Raw genomic sequence first — 25085 nt, 5'->3', positions numbered from 1 at the left:
TTGAAAGAAGGGAGATTTCCCACCCCATGTTTCTGGAACAGCTTCAAATTCCACATTGGAAAAATTTGATAATTAATACTTGAGAGGGATCAACACACAAAGCAGCTATTCACGCTTCACACTGCTCCCCACCAGGAAGATGAGGTGCAGGATGAGAGCAGTGGGGCAGATCCTAGACAGATCCTCCTGCCCACCCCTCTGCTGCCCCAGGCTCCCTGCTGAAGGCCATCCAGCCCCACCCTGCAGGAACCAGCCCAGGAAACATCAAGAGACCAGGCCAGACTGCATTCTGAGACCACCCACAGTGGGAACCCGGCTTATTTAACTGTGGAGATCAGGAGTCTTTCTGCCTTCCTTCCCTGTGAATGCAGGTTCCCAGAACACTGCCCCCTCTCTCCTGTAACCACTAAATAAAGCACATTAGGGACAGTTTAGGTGAGGTACTGCAGGAGAGAGTCCGGGCACTTTGAGCCTGGGAAATAGAGGTGGGAGACAGAGCAGCCCGGGTCCCAGCCCTGACCTCGGGAGAAGCTGCCAGGATCGCTGGCACACTTCTCCCACATGTGTCTCCGCCCCTTCCTGCATGCCAAACCTGCAGCAGAAAGTCCCTGGAGCAGGTACCCTTTCTTCCAGATACACGGGGAGTGAAATTGGGAGTGTGGAGAAGAGAGTCCCTGGCATGTGGGACCCACAGTTGGTGGATGAAGAGGGAAGAAGCAGCAGGAGGCAGGCTCAGGGTGAGCACTCGGAAACTGCCTGGGATCGCACGTGCAGAGCAGGAGTTGCAGTAAATGCCAGAGAAGGAGCAGCATAGCCCCCAGGGTTGACACTGATCAAGGAATGAACTCCCCTGGTCCAACTCTGAGCCCCAGGGACTGGCAGTGGCAGGTGCATGCCCACAGGTATTTGGAAAGCAGAATACCTCGGAGCTACTGGGAACTCTGGGAAATGGAGTCCAGGCTGCAGCATCCCTAGAGACACCAGCTGTTCCTCCGAAAAGCTGCAGTCAGGGGTGGGTGCCCACAACCAGAGGGCATTTGCTTTTGTTAAGTCCCTCCTTCCTTTCCTTCCCACACCAAAATCTCAGGGATCAGTTGCTGTTCCTTTCCTGCATCAAATCTGAAAGAGTGACACTCACTTCTGCTAACTGACCCCAAATCCTGGCTCCCTCATAACCTCTGTCTCTTCCAGAAAAATCTTATTTACTACTTTGGCCCTAGAAATCATAAATGACTATGATAGAATGTAACTTTTAACAGAGGTGTAGAAGGCATGGTTTAATATCCAGTTTTGAGAATACAATTTTCATTTGTGTTTTACTGATGTTTATACTTCTTTTAAGATTCATTTTTTTATTTAGAAGTCAGAGTTACAGAGAAGGAGAGGCACAGAGAGAGAGAGAGAGAGAGAGAGGTGTTTTCCATCTGCTGGTTCACTCCCCAATTGGCAGCAGCACCACAGCGCCGACCCCTTATAGTTCTTTTCAAATCATTTTACACTGTCTTTTTATTCATCTAGTACAGAGAGAGAAGAATGGACACAGAGCTAACTCTGTCCAAAATCTTGCTTGTATTGCATCAGAATACAAAATTTGGGAAGGAAGAAGGAAAAACTGACTCAGACCCAGAAAACATGTAGGAAACTGCCACTCAAGAAACCAAAAGTCAGCTGAGGCACCCAAAACAAGGACAGCAAGCCAGAATTGGAGCAAGCCAACAGCTGTGCCCTGATTGAAAAAGACCATTCCTCTTGTGACCTGAACTCAATATTGCCAGCTCAAAACAAAAGCTCACATCAGAAAATTCATTACAAACCATGATACATAAGAAAAAAGAGAAAAAAGCCAAAGAAATGCAAGAATCCATAATGATATTGGGCTTGATTTAGTCGCAGGGAAACCGGCCATTCCCGGATTCATTCACCCCTCCAGCTGACTGCTTGTGGAATTCTGACTGAATTAACCTGAAAATCACAGTGAAACTCAGTTTGGAGGCAATTAATATCTGTCACCTCAGCCAAAGTGTTCCATTTGATTTTCCAAAACACAAAAACTCACCTTGGTCATGTTGCCTGTAAATTTCTAAGCTTCAAACACCTATTAGTTGTCTTTTTTAATTCATAATGGCTACTCTGTCCAAACTCTTGTTTGTATGGTGTCAGAATACAAAATTTGGGAAGGAAGAAGGCAAAACCAACTCAGACCCAGAAAACATTTAGGAAATTGCCGCTCAAGAAACCAAAAGTCAGATGAGGCACCCAAAACAATGACAGCAAGCCAGAATTGGAGCAAGCCAACAGCTGTGCCCTGTTTGAAAAAGACCATTCCTCTGTTACCCTGAACTCCATATTGCCGCCTCAAAACCAAAGCTCATATCAGAAAATTCATTACAAACCATGATAAATAAGGGAAATGTGGAAAAACCAAAGAAATGCAAGAGTCCTTTGTAATATTGGACTGGATTTAGACACAAGGAAACTGGCTGTTTCCTGATTCGTCCCCCTTCCACAGACTGACTTTGGAATCTGATTGAATTCATCTCAAAATCGCACTCACACTCAATTTGGATTGTATTAGTATCTGTCCCCTCAGCAGAAGGGTTCCATATCATTTTCCAAAACACAGAAACTCATCTTGGTCGTGTTGCCTGTAGATTTCTAATCCAAAAAGGACAATGTGCTGTGTTTTTTTTTTTTCTTTCATAATGTCTACTCTGTCCAAAATCTTGCTTCTATTGCATCAGAATACAAAATTTGGGAATAAGAAGGCAAAACCGACTCAGACCCAGAAAATATGTAGGAAATTGGCACTCAAGAAACGACAAATCGGCTGAGGCACCCAAAACAATGACAGGAAGCCAGAATTGGAGCAAGCCAACAGCTGTGCCCTGTTTGAAAAAGACCATTCCTCTTGTGTCCTGAACTCCATATTGCAGCCTCAAAACCAAAGCTCACATTAGAAAATTCATTACAAACCATGATAAATAAGGGAAATGTGAAAAAGCCAAAGAAATGCAAGAGTCCTTTGTGATATTTGGCTGGATTTAGACACAAGGAAACTGGCTGGTTCCAGATTCATTGCCCCCTTCCACAGACTGACTTTGGAATCTGATTGAATTCATCTCAAAATCGCACTCACACTCAATTTGGATTGTATTAGTATCTGTCCCCTCAGCAGAAGGGTTCCATATCATTTTCCAAAACACAGAAACTCATCTTGGTCGTGTTGCCTGTAGATTTCTAATCCAAAAAGGACAATGTGCTGTGTTTTTTTTTTTTTCTTTCATAATGTCTACTCTGTCCAAAATCTTGCTTCTATTGCATCAGAATACAAAATTTGGGAATAAGAAGGCAAAACCGACTCAGACCCAGAAAATATGTAGGAAATTGGCACTCAAGAAACGACAAATCGGCTGAGGCACCCAAAACAAAGACAGGAAGCCAGAATTGGAGCAAGCCAACAGCTGTGCCCTGTTTGAAAAAGACCATTCCTCTTGTGTCCTGAACTCCATATTGCAGCCTCAAAACCAAAGCTCACATTAGAAAATTCATTACAAACCATGATAAATAAGGGAAATGTGAAAAAGCCAAAGAAATGCAAGAGTCCTTTGTGATATTTGGCTGGATTTAGACACAAGGAAACTGGCTGGTTCCAGATTCATTGCCCCCTTCCACAGACTGACTTTGGAATTCTGAGTGAATTGACCACAAAATCGCACTCACACTCAATTTTTAGGGAGTTAGAATCTGTCCCCTCAGGAAAAGGGTTCCATGTCATTTCCCAAACACAGAAACTCATATTGGTCGTGCTGCCTGTAGATTTCTACTCCCGAAAGGGCAATTTTCTGTGTTTTTTTTTTTTCTTTCCTAATGGCCGAGGCACCCAAAACAAGGAAAGCAAGCCAGAATTGGAGCAAGCCAACAGCTGTGCCCTGATTGAAAAAGACCATTCCTCTCGTGCCCTGAACTCAATTTGCCAGCCTCAAAACCAAAGCTCACATCAGAAAATTCATTACAAACCATGATAAATAAGAAAAACGAGAAAAAAGCCAAAGAAATGCAAGAATCCATAATGATATTGGGCTTGAGTTAGTCGCAAGGAAACCGGCTGTTCCCGGATTCATCCACTGCTCCAGCTGACTGCCTGTGGAATTCTGACTGAATTAACCTGAAAATCGCAGGGAAACTCAGTTTGGAGGCAATTAATATCTTTCACCTCAGCCAAACTGTTTCATTTTATTTTGCAAAACACAAAAACTCACCTCGGTCGTGTTACCTGTAGAATATAATCTTCAAACGCCTATTTGTAGTGTTATTTTTATTTCATAATGGCTACTCTGTCCAAACTCTTGTTTGTATTGCGTCAGAATACAACATTTGGGAAGGAAGAAGGCAAAACAAACTCAGACCCAGAAAACATTTACGAAATTGCCGCTCAAGAAACCACAAATCGGCTGAGGCACTCAAAACTACGACAGCAAGCCAGAATTTGAGCAAGCCAACAGCTGTGCCCTGATTGAAAAAGAACCTTCCTCTTGTGCCCTGAACTCAATATACCAGCCTCAAAACCAAAGCTTACAACAGAAAATTCATTACAAACCATGATAAATAAGAAAAAGGAGAAAAAACCAAAAAAAATGCAAGAATCCATAATGATATTGTTCTTGATTAAGTTGCAAGGAAACCAGCTGTTCCCGGGTTCATCCACCCCTCCAGCTGACTGCCTGTGGAATTCTGACTGAATTAACCTGAAAATCGCAGTGAAACTCAGTTTGGAGGCAATTAATATCTGTCACTTCAGCCAACGTGTTGCATTTGATTTTCCAAAACACAAAACCTCACCTTGGTCGTGTTACCTGTAGATTTCTAAGGTTCAAATGCCTATTTGTTGTCTTTTTTAATTCATAATGGCTACTCTGTCCAAACTCTTGTTTGTATTGCGTCAGAATACAACATTTGGGAAGGAAGAAGGCAAAACCAACTCAGACCCAGAAAACATTTAGGAAATTGCCGCTCAAGAAATACAAATCGGCTGAGGCACCCAAAACAATGACAGCAACCCAGAATTGGAGCAAGCCAACAGCTTTACCCTTTTTGAAAAAGAACCTTCCTCTTGTGCCCTGAACTTCATATTGCAGCCTCAAAACCAAAGCTCACATCAGAAAATTCATTACAAACCATGATAAATTAGAGAAAAGAGAAAAAAGCCAAAGAAATACAAGAAACCATAATGATATTGGGCTTTATTTAGTCGCAAGGAAACCGGCTGTTCCCGGATTCATCCACTGCTCCAGCTGACTGCCTGTGGAATTCTGACTGAATTAACCTGAAAATCGCAGGGAAACTCAGTTTGGAGGCAATTAATATCTGTCACCTCAGCCAAAGTGTTCCATTTGATTTTCCAAAACACAAAACCTCACCTTGGTCGTGTTTCCTGTAGATTTCTATGCTTCAAATGCCTATTTGTTTTGTGTTTTATTTCATAATGGCTACTCTGCCCACAGTCTTGTTTGTATGGCGTCAGAATACAAAATTTGGGAAGGAAGAAGGGAAAAGCAAGTCAGACCCAGAAAACATTTAGGAAATTGAGGCTCAAGAAACCACAAATCGGCTGAGGCACCCAAAACAATGACAGTAAGCCAGAATTGAAGCAGGCCAACAGCTTTGCCCTGTTTGAAAAAGACCATTCCTCTCGTGCCCTGAACTCAATATGCCAGCCTCAAAACCACAGCTCAAATCAGATAATTCATTACAAACCATGATAAATAAGAAAAAGGAGAAAAAAGCCAAAGAAATGGAAGAATCCATAATGAAATCGGAGTTGATATAGTCGCAAGGAAACCGGCTGTTCCCGGATTCATCCACTGCTCCAGCTGACTGCCTGTGGAATTCTGACTGAATTAAGCTGAAAATCCCAGGGAAACTCAGTTTGGAGGCAATTAATATCTGTCACCTCAGCCAAACTGTTTCATTTTATTTTCCAAAACACAAAAACTCACCTTGGTTGTGTTACCTGTAGATTTCTAAGGTTCAAACGCCTATTTGTTGTGTTTTTATTTCATAATGGCTACTCCACTGAAACTCTTGTTTGTATGGCGTCAGAACACAAAATTTGGGAACGAAGAAGGCAAAACCAACTCAGACCCAGAAAACATTTAGGAAATTCCTGCTCAAGAAACCAAAATCGGCTGAGGCACTCAAAACTACGACAGCAAGCCAGAATTTGAGCAAGCCAACAGCTGTGCCCTGATAGAAAAAAAACCTTCCTCTTGTGCCCTGAACTCAATATACCAGCCTCAAAACCAAAGCTCACATCAGAAAATTCATTACAAACCATGATAAATAAGAAAAATGAGAAAAAACCAAAAAAATGCAAGAATCCATAATGATATTGTTCTTGATTAAGTTGCAAGGAAACCAGCTGTTCCTGGGTTCATCCACCCCTCCAGCTGACTGCCTGTGGAATTCTGACTGAATTAACCTGAAAATCGCAGTGAAACTCAGTTTGGAGGCAATTAATATCTGTCACTTCAGCCAACGTGTTGCATTTGATTTTCCAAAACACAAAACCTCACCTTGGTCGTGTTACCTGTAGATTTCTAAGGTTCAAATGCCTATTTGTTGTCTTTTTTAATTCATAATGGCTACTCTGTCCAAACTCTTGTTTGTATTGCGTCAGAATACAACATTTGGGAAGGAAGAAGGCAAAACCAACTCAGACCCAGAAAACATTTAGGAAATTGCCGCTCAAGAAATACAAATCGGCTGAGGCACCCAAAACAATGACAGCAAGCCAGAATTGGAGCAAGCCAACAGCTTTACCCTTTTAGAAAAAGAACCTTCCTCTTGTGCCCTGAACTCCATATTGCAGCCTCAAAACCAAAGCTCACATCAGAAAATTCATTACAAACCATGATAAATTAGAGAAAAGAGAAAAAAGCCAAAGAAATACAAGAAACCATAATGATATTGGGCTTGATTTAGTCGCAAGGAAACCGGCTGTTCCCGGATTCATCCAGCCCTCCAGCTGACGGCCTGTGGAATTCTGACTGAATTAACCTGAAAATCGCAGGGAAACTCAGTTTGGAGGCAATTAATATCTGTCACCTCAGCCAAAGTGTTCCATTTTATTTTCCAAAACACAAAAACTCACCTTGGTCGTGTTACCTGTAGATTTCTAAGCTTCAAACGCCTATTTGTTTTGTGTTTTATTCCATAATGGCTACTCTGCCCACAGTCTTGTTTGTATGGCGTCAGAATACAAAATTTGGGAAGGTAGACGGGAAAAGCAACTGAGACCCAGAAAACATTTAGGAAATTGCTGCTCAAGAAACCACAAATCGGCTGAGACACCCAAAACAAAGACAGCAAGCCAGAATTGAAGCAGGCCAACAGCTGTGCCCTGCTTGAAAAAGACCATTCCTCCGGTGCCCTGAAGTCCATATTGCAGCCTCAAAACCAAAGCTCACATCGGAAAATTCATTACAAACCATGATAAATAAGAAAAAGGAGAAAAAAGCCAAAGAAATGGAAGAATCCATAATGAAATCAGAGTTGATATAGTCGCAAGGAAACCGGCTGTTCCCGGATTCATCCACTGCTCCAGCTGACTGCCTGTGGAATTCTGACTGAATTAACCTGAAAATCGCAGTGAAACTCAGTTTGGAGGCAATTAATATCTGTCACCTCAGCCAACGTGTTCCATTTGATTTTCCAAAACACAAAAACTCACCTTGGTCGTGTTACCTGTAGATTTCTAAGCTTCAAATGCCTATTAGTTGTGTTTTTTATTTCATAATGGCTGCTCTGCCCAAACTCTTGTTTGTATGGCGTCAGAATACAAAATTTGGGAAGGAATAAGGCAAAACCAACTCGGACCCAGAAAACATTTAGGAAATTGCCGCTCAAGAAACCAAAAGTCAGCTGAGCCACCCAAAGCAATGACAGCAAGCCAGAATTAGAGCAAGCCAACAGCTGTGCCCTGTTTGAAAAAGAACCTTCCTCTTCTGCCCTGAACTCAATATGCCAGCCTCAGAACCAAAGCTCACATCAGAAAATTCATTACAAACCATGATAAATAAGAAAAAGGAGAAAAAAAACAAAAGAAAAGCAAGAATCCATGATGATATTGGGCTTGATTCAGTCGCAAGGAAACCGGCTGTTCCCGGAATCATCCACCCCTCCAGCTGACTGCCTGTGGAATTCTGACTGAATTAACCTGAAAATCGCAGGGAAACTCAGTTTGGAGGCAATTAATATCTGTCACCTCAGCCAAAGTGTTCCATTTGATTTTCCAAAACACAAAACCTCACCTTGGTCGTGTTTCCTGTAGATTTCTAAGCTTCAAATGCCTATTTGTTTTGTGTTTTATTTCATAATGGCTACTCTGCCCACAGTCTTGTTTGTATGGCGTCAGAATACAAAATTTGGGAAGGAAGAAGGGAAAAGCAAGTCAGACCCAGAAAACATTTAGGAAATTGAGGCTCAAGAAACCACAAATCGGCTGAGGCACCCAAAACAATGACAGTAAGCCAGAATTGAAGCAGGCCAACAGCTTTGCCCTGTTTGAAAAAGACCATTCCTCTCGTGCCCTGAACTCAATATGCCAGCCTCAAAACCACAGCTCAAATCAGAAAATTCATTACAAACCATGATAAATAAGAAAAAGGAGAAAAAAGCCAAAGAAATGGAAGAATCCATAATGAAATCGGAGTTGATATAGTCGCAAGGAAACCGACTGTTCCCGGATTCATCCACTGCTCCAGCTGACTGCCTGTGGAATTCTGACTGAATTAAGCTGAAAATCCCAGGGAAACTCAGTTTGGAGGCAATTAATATCTGTCACCTCAGCCAAACTGTTTCATTTTATTTTCCAAAACACAAAAACTCACCTTGGTTGTGTTACCTGTAGATTTCTAAGGTTCAAACGCCTATTTGTTGTGTTTTTATTTCATAATGGCTACTCCACTGAAACTCTTGTTTGTATGGCGTCAGAACACAAAATTTGGGAACGAAGAAGGCAAAACCAACTCAGACCCAGAAAACATTTAGGAAATTCCAGCTCAAGAAACCAAAATCGGCTGAGGCACTCAAAACTACGACAGCAAGCCAGAATTTGAGCAAGCCAACAGCTGTGCCCTGATAGAAAAAAAACCTTCCTCTTGTGCCCTGAACTCAATATACCAGCCTCAAAACCAAAGCTTACAACAGAAAATTTATTACAAACCATGATAAATAAGAAAAATGAGAAAAAACCAAAAAAATGCAAGAATCCATAATGATATTGTTCTTGATTAAGTTGCAAGGAAACCAGCTGTTCCCGGGTTCATCCACCCCTCCAGCTGACTGCCTGTGGAATTCTGACTGAATTAACCTGAAAATCGCAGGGAAACTCAGTTTGGAGGCAATTAATATCTGTCACTTCAGCCAAACTGTTCCATTTCATTTTCCAAAACACAAAAACTCACCTTGGTCGTGTTACCTGTAGATTTCTAAGGTTCAAATGCCTATTTGTTGTCTTTTTTAATTCATAATGGCTACTCTGTCCAAACTCTTGTTTGTATTGCGTCAGAATACAACATTTGGGAAGGAAGAAGGCAAAACCAACTCAGTCCCAGAAAACATTTAGGAAATTGCCGCTCAAGAAATACAAATTGGCTGAGGCACCCAAAACAATGACAGCAAGCCATAATTGGAGCAAGCCAACCGCTTTACTCTTTTTGAAAAAGAACCTTCCTCTCGTGCCCTGAACTCCATACTGCAGCCTCAAAACCAAAGCTCACATCAGAAAATTCATTACAAATCATGATAAATAAGAAAAAGGAGAAAAAAGCCAAAGAAATGGAAGAATCCATAATGAAATCGGAGTTGATATAGTCGCAAGGAAACCGGCTGTTCCCGGATTCATCCACTGCTCCAGCTGACTGCCTGTGGAATTCTGACTGAATTAACCTGAAAATCCCAGGGAAACTCAGTTTGGAGGCAATTAATATCTGTCACCTCAGCCAAAGTGTTCCATTTGATTTTCCAAAACACAAAAACTCACCTTTGTTGTGTTACCTGTAGATTTCTAAGGTTCAAACGCCTATTTGTTGTGTTTTTATTTCATAATGGCTACTCCACTGAAACTCTTGTTTGTATGGCGTCAGAATACAAAATTTGGGAACGAAGAAGGCAAAACCAACTCAGACCCAGAAAACATTTAGGAAATTCCTGCTCAAGAAACCAAAATCGGCTGAGGCACTCAAAACTACGACAGCAAGCCAGAATTTGAGCAAGCCAACAGCTGTGCCCTGATAGAAAAAAAACCTTCCTCTTGTGCCCTGAACTCAATATACCAGCCTCAAAACCAAAGCTTACAGCAGAAAATTTATTACAAACCATGATAAATAAGAAAAATGAGAAAAAAAAACAAAAAAATGCAAGAATCCATAATGATATTGTTCTTGATTAAGTTGCAAGGAAACCAGCTGTTCCCGGGTTCATCCACCCCTCCAGCTGACGGCCTGTGGATTTCTGACTGAATTAACCTGAAAATCGCAGGGAAACTCAGTTTGGAGGCAATTAATATCTGTCACCTCAGCCAAAGTGTTCCATTTGATTTTCCAAAACACAAAACCTCACCTTGGTCGTGTTTCCTGTAGATTTCTAAGCTTCAAATGCCTATTTGTTTTGTGTTTTATTTCATAATGGCTACTCTGCCCACAGTCTTGTTTGTATGGCGTCAGAATACAAAATTTGGGAAGGAAGAAGGGAAAAGCAAGTCAGACCCAGAAAACATTTAGGAAATTGAGGCTCAAGAAACCACAAATCGGCTGAGGCACCCAAAACAATGACAGTAAGCCAGAATTGAAGCAGGCCAACAGCTTTGCCCTGTTTGAAAAAGACCATTCCTCTCGTGCCCTGAACTCAATATGCCAGCCTCAAAACCACAGCTCAAATCAGAAAATTCATTACAAACCATGATAAATAAGAAAAAGGAGAAAAAAGCCAAAGAAATGGAAGAATCCATAATGAAATCGGAGTTGATATAGTCGCAAGGAAACCGGCTGTTCCCGGATTCATCCACTGCTCCAGCTGACTGCCTGTGGAATTCTGACTGAATTAAGCTGAAAATCCCAGGGAAACTCAGTTTGGAGGCAATTAATATCTGTCACCTCAGCCAAACTGTTTCATTTTATTTTCCAAAACACAAAAACTCACCTTGGTTGTGTTACCTGTAGATTTCTAAGGTTCAAACGCCTATTTGTTGTGTTTTTATTTCATAATGGCTACTCCACTGAAACTCTTGTTTGTATGGCGTCAGAACACAAAATTTGGGAACGAAGAAGGCAAAACCAACTCAGACCCAGAAAACATTTAGGAAATTCCTGCTCAAGAAACCAAAATCGGCTGAGGCACTCAAAACTACGACAGCAAGCCAGAATTTGAGCAAGCCAACAGCTGTGCCCTGATAGAAAAAAAACCTTCCTCTTGTGACCTGAACTCAATATACCAGCCTCAAAACCAAAGCTTACAACAGAAAATTTATTACAAACCATGATAAATAAGAAAAATGAGAAAAAACCAAAAAAATGCAAGAATCCATAATGATATTGTTCTTGATTAAGTTGCAAGGAAACCAGCTGTTCCCGGGTTCATCCACCCCTCCAGCTGACTGCCTGTGGAATTCTGACTGAATTAACCTGAAAATCGCAGTGAAACTCAGTTTGGAGGCAATTAATATCTGTCACTTCAGCCAACGTGTTGCATTTGATTTTCCAAAACACAAAACCTCACCTTGTTCGTGTTACCTGTAGATTTCTAAGGTTCAAACGCCTATTTGTTGTCTTTTTTAATTCATAATGGCTACTCTGTCCAAACTCTTGTTTGTATGGCGTCAGAATACAACATTTGGGAAGGAAGAAGGCAAAACCAACTCAGACCCAGAAAACATTTAGGAAATTGCCGCTCAAGAAATACAAATTGGCTGAGGCACCCAAAACAATGACAGCAAGCCAGAATTGGAGCAAGCCAACAGCTTTACCCTTTTTGAAAAAGAACCTTCCTCTTGTGCCCTGAACTCCATATTGCAGCCTCAAAACCAAAGCTCACATCAGAAAATTCATTACAAACCATGATAAATTAGAGAAAAGAGAAAAAAGCCAAAGAAATACAAGAAACCATAATGATATTGGGCTTGATTTAGTCGCAAGGAAACCGGCTGTTCCCGGATTCATCCAGCCCTCCAGCTGACGGCCTGTGGATTTCTGACTGAATTAACCTGAAAATCGCAGGGAAACTCAGTTTGGAGGCAATTAATATCTGTCACCTCAGCCAAAGTGTTCCATTTTATTTTCCAAAACACAAAAACTCACCTTGGTCGTGTTACCTGTAGATTTCTAAGCTTCAAACGCCTATTTGTTTTGTGTTTTATTCCATAATGTCTACTCTGCCCACAGTCTTGTTTGTATGGCGTCAGAATACAAAATTTGGGAAGGTAGAAGGGAAAAGCAACTGAGACCCAGAAAACATTTAGGAAATTGCTGCTCAAGAAACCACAAATCGGCTGAGAAACCCAAAACAAAGACAGCAAGCCAGAATTGAAGCAGGCCAACAGCTGTGCCCTGCTTGAAAAAGACCATTCCTCCGGTGCCCTGAAGTCCATATTGCAGCCTCAAAACCAAAGCTCACATCGGAAAATTCATTACAAACCATGATAAATAAGAAAAAGGAGAAAAAAGCCAAAGAAATGGAAGAATCCATAATGAAATCAGAGTTGATATAGTCGCAAGGAAACCGGCTGTTCCCGGATTCATCCACTGCTCCAGCTGACTGCCTGTGGAATTCTGACTGAATTAACCTGAAAATTGCAGTGAAACTCAGTTTGGAGGCAATTAATATCTGTCACCTCAGCCAAAGTGTTCCATTTGATTTTCCAAAACACAAAAACTCACCTTGGTCGTGTTACCTGTAGATTTCTAAGCTTCAAACGCCTATTAGTTGTGTTTTTTATTTCATAATGGCTGCTCTGCCCAAACTCTTGTTTGTATGGCGTCAGAATACAAAATTTGGGAAGGAATAAGGCAAAACCAACTCGGACCCAGAAAACATTTAGGAAATTGCCGCTCAAGAAACCAAAAGTCAGCTGAGCCACCCAAAGCAATGACAGCAAGCCAGAATTAGAGCAAGCCAACAGCTGTGCCCTGTTTGAAAAAGAACCTTCCTCTTCTGCCCTGAACTCAATATGCCAGCCTCAGAACCAAAGCTCACATCAGAAAATTCATTACAAACCATGATAAATAAGAAAAAGGAGAAAAAAAAACAAAAGAAAAGCAAGAATCCATGATGATATTGGGCTTGATTCAGTCGCAAGGAAACCGGCTGTTCCCGGAATCATCCACCCCTCCAGCTGACTGCCTGTGGAATTCTGACTGAATTAACCTGAAAATCGCAGGGAAACTCAGTTTGGAGGCAATTAATATCTGTCACCTCAGCCAAAGTGTTCCATTTGATTTTCCAAAACACAAAACCTCACCTTGGTCGTGTTTCCTGTAGATTTCTAAGCTTCAAATGCCTATTTGTTTTGTGTTTTATTTCATAATGGCTACTCTGCCCACAGTCTTGTTTGTATGGCGTCAGAATACAAAATTTGGGAAGGAAGAAGGGAAAAGCAAGTCAGACCCAGAAAACATTTAGGAAATTGAGGCTCAAGAAACCACAAATCGGCTGAGGCACCCAAAACAATGACAGTAAGCCAGAATTGAAGCAGGCCAACAGCTTTGCCCTGTTTGAAAAAGACCATTCCTCTCGTGCCCTGAACTCAATATGCCAGCCTCAAAACCACAGCTCAAATCAGAAAATTCATTACAAACCATGATAAATAAGAAAAAGGAGAAAAAAGCCAAAGAAATGGAAGAATCCATAATGAAATCGGAGTTGATATAGTCGCAAGGAAACCGGCTGTTCCCGGATTCATCCACTGCTCCAGCTGACTGCCTGTGGAATTCTGACTGAATTAAGCTGAAAATCCCAGGGAAACTCAGTTTGGAGGCAATTAATATCTGTCACCTCAGCCAAACTGTTTCATTTTATTTTCCAAAACACAAAAACTCACCTTGGTTGTGTTACCTGTAGATTTCTAAGGTTCAAACGCCTATTTGTTGTGTTTTTATTTCATAATGGCTACTCCACTGAAACTCTTGTTTGTATGGCGTCAGAACACAAAATTTGGGAACGAAGAAGGCAAAACCAACTCAGACCCAGAAAACATTTAGGAAATTCCTGCTCAAGAAACCAAAATCGGCTGAGGCACTCAAAACTACGACAGCAAGCCAGAATTTGAGCAAGCCAACAGCTGTGCCCTGATAGAAAAAAAACCTTCCTCTTGTGCCCTGAACTCAATATACCAGCCTCAAAACCAAAGCTTACAGCAGAAAATTTATTACAAACCATGATAAATAAGAAAAATGAGAAAAAAACAAAAAAATGGAAGAATCCATAATGATATTGTTCTTGATTAAGTTGCAAGGAAACCAGCTGTTCCCGGGTTCATCCACCCCTCCAGCTGACGGCCTGTGGATTTCTGACTGAATTAACCTGAAAATCGCAGGGAAACTCAGTTTGGAGGCAATTAATATCTGTCACCTCAGCCAAAGTGTTCCATTTGATTTTCCAAAACACAAAACCTCACCTTGGTCGTGTTTCCTGTAGATTTCTATGCTTCAAATGCCTATTTGTTTTGTGTTTTATTTCATAATGGCTACTCTGCCCACAGTCTTGTTTGTATGGCGTCAGAATACAAAATTTGGGAAGGAAGAAGGGAAAAGCAAGTCAGACCCAGAAAACATTTAGGAAATTGAGGCTCATGAAACCACAAATCGGCTGAGGCACCCAAAACAAAGACAGCAAGCCAGAATTGAAGCAGGCCAACAGCTTTGCCCTGCTTGAAAAAGACCATTCCTCCGGTGCCCTGAAGTCCATATTGCAGCCTCAAAACCAAAGCTCACATCAGAAAATTCATTACAAACCATGATAAATAAGAAAAAGGAGAAAAAAGCCAAAGAAATGGAAGAATCCATAATGAAATCAGAGTTGATATAGTCGCAAGGAAATCGGCTGTTCCCGGATTCATCCACTGCTCCAGCTGACTGCCTGTGGAATTCTGACTGAATTAACCTGAAAATCGCAGTGAAACTCAGTTTGGAGGCAATTAATATCTGTCACCTCAGCCAAAGTGTTCCATTTGATTTTCCAAAACAAAAAAACTCATCTTGGTCGTGTTACCTGTAGATTTCTAAGCTTCAAACGCCTATTAGTTGTGTTTTTTATTTCATAATGGCTGCTCTGCCCAAACTCTTGTTTGTATGGCGTCAGAATACAAAATTTGGGAAGGAATAAGGCAAAACCAACTCGGACCCAGAAAACATTTAGGAAATTGCCGCTCAAGAAACCAAAAGTCAGCTGAGCCACCCAAAGCAATGACAGCAAGCCAGAATTAGAGCAAGCCAACAGCTGTGCCCTGTTTGAAAAAGAACCTTCCTCTTCTGCCCTGAACTCAATATGCCAGCCTCAGAACCAAAGCTCACATCAGAAAATTCATTACAAACCATGATAAATAAGAAAAAGGAGAAAAAAACAAAAGAAAAGCAAGAATCCATGATGATATTGGGCTTGATTCAGTCGCAAGGAAACCGGCTGTTCCTGGAATCATCCACCCCTCCAGCTGACTGCCTGTGTAATTCTGACTGAATTAACCTGAAAATCGCAGTGAAACTCAGTTTTGAGGCAATTAATATCTATCACCTCAGCCAAAGTGTACCATTTGATTTTCCAAAACACAAAAACTCACCTTGGTCGTGTTACCTGTAGATTTCTAAGCTTCAAATGCCTATTTGTTGTGTGTTTCATTTCATAATGGCTACTCTCCCCAAACTCTTGTTTGTATGCCGTCAGAATACAAAATTTGGGAAGGAAGAAGGCAAAACCAACTCAGACCCAGAAAACATTTAGGAAATTGCCGCTCACAAACCACATATCGGCTGAGGCACCCAAAACAATGACAGCAAGCCAGAATTGGAGCAGGCCAACAGCTGTGCCCTGTTGAAAAAGACCATTCCCCCGGTGCCCTGAACTCCATATTGCCACCATAAAACCAAAGCTCACATCAGAAAATTCGTTACAAACCATGATAAATAAGAAAAATGAGAAAAAAGCCAAAGAAATGCAAGAATCCATAATGACATTTGGCCTTATTAGTCACAAGGAAACCGGCTGTTGCTGGATTCATCCTCTGCTCCAGCTCACTGCCTGTGGAATTGTGACTGAATTAACCTGAAAATAGCAGTGAAACTCAGTTTGGAGGCAATTAATATCTGTCACCTCAGCCAAAGTGTTCCATTTGATTTTCCAAAACACAAAAAATCACCTTGGTCGTGTTACCTGTAGATTTCTAAGCTTCAAATGCCTATTTGTTGTGTTTTTTATTTCATAATGGCTACTCTGCCCACAGTCTTGTTTGTATGGCGTCAGAATACAAAATTTGGGAAGGAAGAAGGGAAAAACAACTCAGACCCAGAAAACATTTAGCAAATTGCCACTCAAGAAACCACAAATCAGCTGAGGATCCCAAACAATGAAAGCAAGCCAGAATTGAGGCAGGCCAATAGCTGTGCCCTGTTTGAAACAGAACCTTCCTCTTGCTCCCTGAACTCCATTTTGCAGCCTCAAAACCAAAGCTCATTTCAGAAAATTCATTACAAACCATGATAAATAAGAAAAAGGAGAAAAAAGCCAAAGAAATGCAAGAATCCGTAATGTTATTGGGCTTGATTTAGTCACATGGAAGCCGGCTGTTCGCGGATTCATTCACCCCTCCAGTTGACTGCCTGTGGAATTCTGACTGAATTAACCTGAAAATCGCAGTGAAACTCAGTTTGGAGGCAATTAATATCTGTCACCTCAGCCAAAGTGTTCCATTTTATTTTCCAAAACACAAAAAATCACCTTGGTCATGTTACCTGTAGATTTCTAAGCTTCAAACGCCTATTTGTTGTGTTTTTTATTTCATAATGGCTACTCTGCCCAAACTCTTGTTTGTTTGGCGTCAGAATACAAAATTTGGGAAGGAAGAAGGCAAAACCAACTCAGACCCAGAAAATATTCAGGAAATTGCCGCTCAAGAAACCAAAAGTTAGCTGAGGCACCCAAAGCAATGACAGCAAGCCAGAATTAGAGCAAGCCAACAGCTGTGCCCTGTTTGAAAAAGAACCTTCCTCTTCTGCCCTGAACTCAATATGCCAGCCTCAGAACCAAAGCTCACATCAGAAAATTCATTACAAACCATGATAAATAAGAAAAAGGAGAAAAAAGAAAAGAAAAGCAAGAATCCATAATGATATTGGGCTTGATTCAGTCACAAGGAAACCGGCTGTTCCCGGAATCATCCACCCCTCCAGCTGACTGCCTGTGTAATTCTGACTGAATTAACCTGAAAATCGCAGTGAAACTCACTTTGGAGGCAATTAATATCTGTCACCTCAGCCAAAGTGTTCCATTTGATTTTGCAAAACACAAATCTCACCTTGGTCGTGTTACCTGTAGATTTCTAAGCTTCAAACGCCTATTAGTTGTGTTTTTTATTTCATAATGGCTGCTCTGCCCAAACTCTTGTTTGTATTGCGTCAGAATACAAAATTTGGGTAGGAAGAAGGCAAAACCAACTCAGACCCAGAAAACATTTAGGAAATTGCCGCTCACAAACCACATATCGGCTGAGGCACCCAAAACAATGACAGCAAGCCAGAATTGGAGCAGGCCAACTGCTGTGCCCTGTTTGAAAAAGACCATTCCCCCGGTGCTCTGAACTCCATATTGCAGCCATAAAACCAAAGCTCACATCAGAAAATTCATTGCAAACCATGATAAATAGGAAATCAGAGAAAAAAGCCAAAGAAATGCAAGAATCCATAATGACATTTGGCCTTATTAGTCACAAGGAAACCGGCTGCAGCTGGATTCATCCTCTGCTCCAGCTCACTGCCTGTGGAATTCTGACTGAATTAACCTGAAAATCGCAGTGAAACTCAGTTTGGAGGCAATTAATATCTGTCACCTCAGCCAAAGTGTTCCATTTTATTTTCCAAAACACAAAAACTCACCTTGGTCATGTTACCTGTAGATTTCTAAGCTTCAAATGCCTATTTGTTGTGTTTTTTATTTCATAATAGCTACTCTGCCCAAACTCTTGTTTGTATGGCGTCAGAATACAAAATTTGGGAAGGAAGAAGGCAAAACCAACTCAGACCCAGAAAACATTTAGGAAATTCCAGCTCAAGAAACCAAGTCAGCTGAGGCACCCACAACAATGACAGCAAGCCATAATTGGAGCAAGCCAACAGCGGTACCCTGTTTGAAAAAGAACCTTCCTCTTTTACCCTGAACTCAATATGCCAGCCTCAGAAACAAAGCTCACATCAGAAAATTCATTACAAACCATGATAAATAAGAAAAATGAGAAAAAAGCCAAAGAAATGCAAGAATCTGTAATGATATCGGGCTTGATATAGTCGCAAGGAAACCGGCTATTCCCGGATTCATCCACCCATCCAGCTGACTGCCTATGGAATTTTGACTGAATTAACCTGAAAATAGCAGTGAAACTCATATAGGAGACAATTAATATCTGTCACCTCAGCTAAAGTGTTCCATTTTATTTTGCAAAACACAAAAACTCACCTTGGTCGTGTTACCTGTAGATTTCTAAGATTCAAACGCCTATTTGTTGTGTTTTTTATTTCATAATGGCTATTCTACCCAAACTCTTGTTTGTATGGCGTCAGAATACAAAATTTGGGAAGGAAGAAGGCAAAACCAACTCAGACCCAGAAAACATTTCGCAAATTGCCACTCAAGAAACCACAAATCAGCTGAGGATCCCAAAACAATGACAGCAAGCCAGAATTGGGGCAGGCCAATAGCTGTGCCCTGTTTGAAACAGAACCTTCCTCTTGCTCCCTGAACTCCATATTGCAGCCTCAACCAAAGCTCACATCAGAAAATTCATTACAAACCATGATAAATAAGAAAAAGGAGAAAAAAGCCAAAGAAATGCTAGAATCCGTAATGTTATTGGGCTTGATTTAGTCACATGGAAGCCGGCTGTTCGCGGATTCATTCACCCCTCCAGTTGACTGCCTGTGGAATTCTGACTGAATTAACCTGAAAATCGCAGTGAAACTCAGTTTGGAGGCAATTAATATCTGTCACCTCAGCCAAAGTGTTCCATTTTATTTTCCAAAACACAAAAAATCACCTTGGTCATGTTACCTGTAGATTTCTAAGCTTCAAACGCCTATTTGTTGTGTTTTTTATTTCATAATGGCTACTCTGCCCAAACTCTTGTTTGTTTGGCGTCAGAATACAAAATTTGGGAAGGAAGAAGGCAAAACCAACTCAGACCCAGAAAATATTCAGGAAATTGCCGCTCAAGAAACCAAAAGTTAGCTGAGGCACCCAAAGCAATGACAGCAAGCCAGAATTAGAGCAAGCCAACAGCTGTGCCCTGTTTGAAAAAGAACCTTCCTCTTCTGCCCTGAACTCAATATGCCAGCCTCAGAACCAAAGCTCACATCAGAAAATTCATTACAAACCATGATAAATAAGAAAAAGGAGAAAAAAGAAAAGAAAAGCAAGAATCCATAATGATATTGGGCTTGATTCAGTCGCAAGGAAACCGGCTGTTCCCGGAAACATCCGCCCCTCCAGCTGACTGCCTGTGTAATTCTGACTGAATTAACCTGAAAATCGCAGTGAAACTCACTTTGGAGGCAATTAATATCTGTCACCTCAGCCAAAGTGTTCCATTTGATTTTGCAAAACACAAATCTCACCTTGGTCGTGTTACCTGTAGATTTCTAAGCTTCAAACCCCTTGTGTTGAGTTTTTCTATTTCATAATGCCTACTCTGCCGAAACTCTTATTTATATGGCGTCAGCATACAAAATTTGGGAAGGAAGAAGGCAAAACCAACTCAGACCCAGAAAACATTTAGGAAATTGCCACTCACAAACCACATATCGGCTGAGGCACCCAAAACAATGACAGCAAGCCAGAATTGGAGCAGGTCAACAGCTGTGCCCTGTTTGAAAAAGACCATTCCCCCGGTGCCCTAAACTCCATATTGCAGCCTCAAAACCAAAGCTCACATCAGAAAATTCATTACAAACCATGATAAATAAGAAAAAGGAGAAAAAAGCCAAAGAAATGCAAGAATCCATAATGATATTGGGCTTGATTCAGTCACAAGGAAACCGGCTGTTCCCGGATTCATCCACCCCTCCAGCTGACTGCCTGTGGAATTCTGACTGAATTAACATGAAAATCGCAGTGAAACTCAGTTTGGAGGCAATTAATATCTATCACCACAGCCAAAGTGTTCCATTTTATATTCCAAAACACAAAAACTCACCTTGGTCATGTTACCTGTAGATTTCTATGCTTCAAATGCCTGTTTGTTTTGTGTTTCATTTCATAATGGCTACTCTCCCCAAACTCTTGTTTGTATGCCGTCAGAATACAAAATTTGGGAAGGAAGAAGGCAAAACCAACTCAGACCCAGAAAACATTTAGGAAATTGCCGCACAGAATCCACAAATCGGCTGAGGTACTCAAAACAATGACAGGAAGCCAGAATTGGAGCAGGCCAACAGCTGTGCCCTGTTTGAAAAAGACCATTCCTCTGGTGCCCTGAACTCCATATTCAGCCACAAACCAAAGCTCACATCAGAAAATTCATTACAAACCATGATAAATAAGAAAACAGAGAAAAAAGCCAAAGAAATGCAAGAATACATAATGATATTCGGCTGGATTTAGTCACAAGGAAACCGGCTGTTCCCGGATTCATCCTCTGCTCCAGCTCACTGCCTGTGGAATTCTGACTGAATTCACCTGAAAATCCCAGTGAAACTCAGTTTGGAGCCAATTACTATCTGTCACCTCAGCCAAAGTGTTCCATTTGTTTTTCCAAAACACAAAAACTCACCTTGGTCAAATTACCAGTAGATTTTGTAGGTTTAAACGCCTATTTCTTGTGTTTTTTATTTCATAATGGCTAATCTGCCCAAACTCTTGTTTGTGTGCCATCAGAATACATAATTTGGGAAGGAAGAATGCAAAACCAACTCAGACCCCGAAAACATTTAGGAAATTGCCGCTCAAGAAACCAAAAATCAGCTGAGGCACCCAAAACAATGACAGCAAGCCAGAATTGAAGCAGGCCAACAGCTGTGCCCTGTTTGAAAAAGACCATTCCCTCGGTGCCCTGAACTCCATATTGCAGCCTCAAAACCAAAGCTCACATCAGAAAATTCATTACAATCCATGATAAATAAGAAAACATAGAAAAAATCCAAAGAAATGCAAGAATCCATAATGACATTTGGCCTGAATAGTCACAAGGAAACCGGCTGTTCCCGGATTCATCCACACCTCCAGCTGACAGCCTGTGGAATTCTGACTGAATTAACCTGAAAATCGCAGTGAAACTCTGTTTGGAGGCAATTACTATCTGTCACCTCAGCCAAAGTGTTCCATTTGATTTTCCAAAACACAAAAACTCACTTTGGTCATGTTACTGGTAGATTTTGAAGGTTTAAACGCCTATTTGTTGTGTTTTTTATTTCATAGTGGCTACTCTGCTGAAACTCTTGTTTCTATGGCATCAGAATACATAATTTGGGAAGGAAGAAGGCAAAACCAACTCAGACCCAGAAAACATTTAGGAAATTGCCACTCAAGAAACCAAAAGTCAGCTGAGGCACCCAAAACAATGATAGCAAGCCAGAATTGGAGCAAGCCAACAGCTGTACCCTGATTGAAAAAGAACCTACCTCTTCTGCCCTGAACTCCATATTGCAGCCTCAAAACCAAAGCTCACATCAGAAAATTCATTACAAACCATAAAAAATAAGAAAAATGAGAAAAAAGACAAGGAAATGCAAGAATCCATAATATTGGGCTTGATTCAGTCACAAGGAAACTGGCTGTTCCCGGATTCATCCAGCCCTCCAGCTGACTGCCTGTGGATTTCTAACTGAATTAACCTGAAAATCACAGTGAAACTCCGTTTGGAGGCAATTACTATCTGTCACCTCAGCCAAAGTGTTCCATTTTATTTTCCAAAACACAAAAAATCACCTTGGTCATGTTACCTGTAGATTTCTAAGCTTCAAACGCCTATTTGTTGTGTTTTTTATTTCATAATGGCTATTCTGCCCAAACTCTTGTTTGTATGGCAGCAGAAAAGAAAATTTGGATACGAAGACGGTAAAACCAACTCAGACCCAGAAAACATTTAAAAAATTGCCGCTCAAGAAACCAAAATCAGCTGAGGCACCCAAAACAAAGAAGGCAAGCCAGAATTGGAGCAAGCCACAGCTGTACCCTGTTTAAAATGACCATACTTCCAGTGCCGTGAACTCCATACTGCAGCCTCAAAACCAAAGCTCACATCAGAAAATTCATTACAAACCATGATAAATAAGAAAACATAGAAAAAAGCCAAATAAATGCAAGAATTCATAATGATATTGGGCTTGATTCAGTCGCAAGGAAACCGGCTGTTCCCGGATTCATCCACCCCTCCAGCTGACTGCCTGTGGAATTCTGACTGAATTAACCTGAAAATCGCAGTGAAACTCAGTTTGGAGGCAATTAATATCTGTCACCTCAGCCAAAGTGTTCCATTTGATTTTCCAAAACACAAAAACTCCCCTTGGTCATGTTACCTGTAGATTTATAAGCTTCAAAATCCTATTTGCTGTGTTTTTTATGTCATAATGGCTACTCTCCCCAAACTCTTGTTTGTAGAAATCAGAATACAAAATTTGGGAAGGTAGAAGGGAAAACCAACTCAGACGCAGAAAACATGTAGGAAATTGCAGCTCAGGAAACCACAAATCGGCTGAGGCTCAAAACAAAGACAGCAAGCCAGAATTGGAGCAGGCCAACAGCTTTGCCCTGTTTAAAAGGTCCATTCCCCCGGTGCCCTGAACTCCATATTGCAGCCTCAAAACCAAAGCTGACATCAGAAAATTCATTACAACCCATGATAAATAAGAAAAAGGAGAAAAAAGCCAAAGAAATGCAAGAATCAATAATGATATTGGGCTTGATTTAGTTGCAAAGAAACTGGCTGTTCCTGGATTCATCCACCCCTCCAGCAGACTGCCTGTGGAATTCTGACTGAATTCACCTGGATATCGCAGTGAAACTCAGTTTGGAGGCAATTAATATCTGTCACCTCAGCCAAAGTGTTCCATTTTTTTTTCCAAAGCACAAAAACTCACCTTGGTAATGTTACCTGTAGATTTCTAAGCTTCAAATGCCTATTTGTTGTGGTTTTTATTTCATTATTGCTACTCTGTCCAAACTCTTGTTTGTGTTGCCTCAGAATACAAAATTAGGGAAGGAACAAGGAAAAACCAACTCAGATGCACAAAACATTTAGGAAATTGCCGCTCAAGAAACCACAAATTAGCTGAGGTATCGAAAACAATGACAGCAAGCCAGAATTGGAGCAAGACAACAGCTATGCCCTGATTGAAATAGAACCTTCCTCTTGTGCCATGAACTCCATATTGCAGCCTCAAAACCAAAGCTCACATCAGAAAATTCATTACAAACCATAAAAAATAAGAAAAATGATAAAAAAGCCAAAGAAATGGAAGAATCCATAATGATATTGGGCTTGATTTAGTCGCAAGGAAACTGGCTGTTCCCAGATACATCCACCCCTCCAGCTGACAGCCTGTGGAATTCTGAGTGAATTAACAGGAGAAACACAGTGAAACTCAGTTTGGAGGCAATTAATATCTGTCACCTCAGCCAAAGTGTTCCATTTGATTTTCCAAAACACAAAACCTCACCTTGGTCGTATTACCTGTAGATTTCAAAGCTTCAAATGCCTATTTGTTGTGTTTTTATTTCATAATGGCTACTCTCCCCAAACTCTTGTTTGTATGGCATCAGAGTACAACATTTGGGAAGGAAGAAGGCAAACCCAATTCAGACCCAGAAAACATTTAGGAAATTGCCGCTCAAGAAACTAAAAGTCAGCTGAGGCACCCAAAACAATGACAGCAAGCCAGTATTGGAGCAGGCCAACAGCTGTGCCCTGTTTGAAAAAGACCATTCCTCCGTTACCCTGAACTCCATATTGCAGCCTCAAAACCAAAGCTCACATCAGAAAATTCATTACAAACCATGATGAATAATGGAAATGTGAAAAAGCCAAAGAAATGCAAGAGTCCTTTGTGATACTTAGCGGGATTAGACAAAAAGAACCTGGCTGTTTCCAGATTCATCCCCCCATCCACAGAATGACTTTGGACTTCTGATTGAATTCACCTCAAAATCCCACTCACATTCAATTTGGATGAATTAGTATCTCTCCCCTCAGCAGAAGGGTTCCATATCATTTTCCAAACCACAGAAACTCATCTTGGTCATGTTGCCTGTAGATTTCTAATCCTGAAAGGCCAATTTGCTGTGTTTTTTGTTTTCCTTCATAATGGCTACTCTGTCGACAATCTTGCTTGTATTGCATGAGAATATACAATTTGGGTATGAAGAAGGGAAAACCAACTCAGACCCAGAAAATATTCAGCAAACTGACCCTCAAGAAACCAAAAGTCAGCTGAGGCACCCAACAATGACAGCAAGCCAGAATTGGAGCAAGCCAACAACTGTGCCCCAATTGAAAAAGAACCATTCTCTTGTGCCATGAACTCCATATTGCAGCCTCAAAACCAAAGCTCACATCAGAAAATTCATTACAAACCATGATAAATAAGGGAAATGTGAAAAAGCCAAAGAAATGCAAGAGTCCTTTGTGATATTTGGCTGGATTTAGACACAAGGAAACTGGCTGTTTCAGGATTCATCCCACCCTTAAACAGACTGACTTTGGAATTCTGATTGAATTCACCTCAAAATGGCACTCACACTCAATTTGGAGGAAATTAGTATCTGTCCCCTCGGCAGAAGGAGTCCAAGTCATTTTCCAAAACACAGAAACTCATCTTGATTGTGTTGCCTGTACAGTTCTA

This window comes from Oryctolagus cuniculus, unplaced genomic scaffold, assembly GCF_964237555.1.
Source record: "Oryctolagus cuniculus unplaced genomic scaffold, mOryCun1.1 SCAFFOLD_51, whole genome shotgun sequence".
In the NCBI taxonomy this organism is placed as follows: Eukaryota; Metazoa; Chordata; class Mammalia; order Lagomorpha; family Leporidae; genus Oryctolagus; species Oryctolagus cuniculus.
The sequence above is the reverse complement of the archived record's forward strand: the minus strand, read 5'-3'. Positions refer to the sequence as shown.